The sequence below is a fragment of the Gekko japonicus genome, unplaced genomic scaffold (assembly GCF_001447785.1).
Source record: "Gekko japonicus isolate JY-2015 unplaced genomic scaffold, Gekko_japonicus_V1.1 scaffold131, whole genome shotgun sequence".
NCBI lineage: Eukaryota > Metazoa > Chordata > Lepidosauria > Squamata > Gekkonidae > Gekko > Gekko japonicus.
Genome location: NW_015167061.1, coordinates 2525462 through 2528012, shown reverse-complemented (window position 1 = coordinate 2528012; position 2551 = coordinate 2525462). Strand labels below are relative to the sequence as shown.

Genomic DNA, 2551 nt, shown 5'->3' with positions numbered 1-2551 from the left:
GCTCAAGGGGGGGGGGGGGTAGAGGGGCTCCTCCTGCCCCCTCTCCCAGCCCCCCCCACCCTTCCCCGCCGCCCTATTCCAGGCAGGGCCACCGGCTCCCCACCTTCCTCCCCAGGCCTGGCTGTTTGCTCCCCTATGAGAGCGGAGGGCGGGACACAGAAGCCCCCCCCCCCGCCGTGGGGAGGGAGGGGGAGTACTCACACTCTGGTCTGCAGAGTCCCTCCGGGGCAGGGAGGCCGGGCCCAGGGAGAGCGGCCACTCCGCCCTCCGCCTCCTTCCTCCTCCGCTGCCGTCCATCTCCCCATCACACCCCCAGGGGCGGCCAGGGGTGCTGGAGGCTCCCAGCAGGAGCGTCTTCCCCGGGAGCGCCAGCTTGCCCGGCAGCCCCCTCCCCCCCCCCACTTCCGTGCCTGCGGGAGACACAGGAGGCTCCCCTGCGGCCCCCGTGGCTCTCCGTCCGCCCGCTCGCCCCCCCTCCCGCTCCAGGATCTACTGCTGCTGCCGCCGTGTGTACTCTTTGGGCGTGGAGCCAGGTGCCGGAGGAGGAGGAGGAAGGGAGCACGGCCAAGCGGAGGCAGGCGGGCCCTCCCCTGGACTGCCGGCAGCCAGCAAGGCGGCCTCTCTGCTCTTGGGGGGGGGGCCTGGACCACCGGGGTCGCCATGGCAACTGGCCTACACTTGAGGGGGATGGAGGGGGAGGAAGGGCGGGCAGCAGCCAGAGCCTGACCTGAGCAGCCCCTCTGGAGCTCCCCCTGGAACACCCTGGAGGGAGGCCTCCTCGGAAGCAGGAGGAAGGGGGTCCGGATCCAGCTCCCCCTTCCAGACCACCAGACCCTCTGTCCCTCCGAGCGGAGGGCTGCCCTTGCCGTTCAGGCCGGCAGCCAGTTAATTAAGGAGAACTCCATGGGCGCCTTTAACTGGCTAATTGATTCATTAATTGATTGGGGAAAGTGAGGACAGCCCGGCCTTCCTTCCCACTCGGGTCCGGGTCCTCGAGGGGCCGGCCAGAGGAGCCCCTCCCTCCCTCCCTCCCTCCCTCAGGCACAGGGCCACCTGGCCGGCCAATGCCAGCGGCTCTGCCTCCCCCCCCAGCCGGGAGCTGAAGCATCATGGGGGGGGAGGGTCCTCCCCAGAGCCTCTCCTGAATGCCACAACCGGGCTCAGTCACAGTGAGGGACCAACCGGACCTCTGAGCACGTGCCAAGGGCTTCCTCCTTGCCCCCAGGCAACCTTCAGCCAGGCCCAGAGCGCCCCAGTGTGGGGGCTTCACTTCCCAGGTGCCGCCCAACCCCTCCTCCCCCACGCCACCCTCCCCCTGACCTGGACAAAGGTGCCCTGTGCCAGAAGCCGCCAAGGGGGGGGGGGCCTTGCCTGTCGACCGCCTGCTTTGCACCTGCAGCGCCTCCGCTCCCCCCCCCCCTGGACAGCCAACGCAAATGCCCACAGCCACCACTGCCACGGCAGCCCCTAGCACTGCCCGTGGCTTTTCTGGCCGGGGTCACACACAGCTGGGAAGCCTTCTCTGGACTCATCAGGGGCCCGGCAACGTTTGGATGGCGTGGCCAGAGGGCCCAAGGGTGAACTAGATGGCCGCTGAAGGTCCCTCAGCACTGCCCAGTGTGCCTGATGCCACCCTCGCCCCCCTAGCCCCAACCACTGGGCCTGCTGGCCTCGGAGGAAGAAAAGCCGCTCCAAGCAGGCCACAGCCGCTTCCATGGGGCAGCAGGCCGGACAGCAAAGCCCCTCCCTCCCTCCCTGCACGGAGCAGGCGGCCCGGCCCAGGGTGCTCCGCTGACATTGGCACACCCACTCAGTGCCCACAGAAGGAGCCCTTTCACTTCCCAGCCCCTCACTTCCAGCCGGCCGCCGATGCCCTTGGGAGAGTGGGATTCGGGGGGGGGGGGGTTTCCCTGCCCTTCCCAGGCTGAGCTTCCCTCCCCTCCAGCACACCTTCACAGACGGGGGGAACTGAGGCTCACCATGGCGAGGGGAGTGACCCACAGATCCAAGCAGTGGAGGACTGGCAGCCGTGGGGCTCACCCCAGTCCCTTCATGCCATGCGCCCCCCCTCCACCCACCCACCCCGCTTCGCCCTGCAGCCTCCCGTCTCACCCCCTTCAGGATGGGACCGACGCTGCCCCCGTGGAGGCGGAGGGAGACGGGCCCAGCCCTGCCACAGCACTTGGAAGGAACGCAGCCTCCCTGCAGGCCGGGCCGGGCCCGAGAGGCGCGGGGCCAGAGAACCGAGCCGCGGGGCCCCCAATGACTCAGGTTCTCACCCCAGAGAGCTGCGTGAGGGCACAGGTTGCTATGGAAACCCACCCACAGAGAGCAGCGGTTAGTCACACACGCAGCAGGCGCCCAGCGGGGCCCTCCGCCTTGCCTCCCCACAAAGCGGGGACGGGCCAAATGCACCCACCTCTGGGGCGGAGCTCAGGAACACCGGGGCCCTAGCGGAGGGAGAAACCTCTGGAACTGGCACTGCCAGCAGCAAGGAGGGCGGGAGACCCGGGGGGGGGGGGGGAAGGGGGGCCTGGGGAACTGGCCCCCC

The 2551-nt window shown here is 69.7% G+C and overlaps 1 protein-coding gene across 1 annotated transcript in view; it reads right to left on the bottom strand.

Annotated features, from left to right (window-relative positions):
* The window catches only part of RAP1GAP (RAP1 GTPase activating protein), a 24781-nt gene that overhangs the window by 20724 nt on the left and 1506 nt on the right, over window positions 1-2551 (bottom strand). The gene's annotated exons all lie outside the window — the stretch shown is intronic.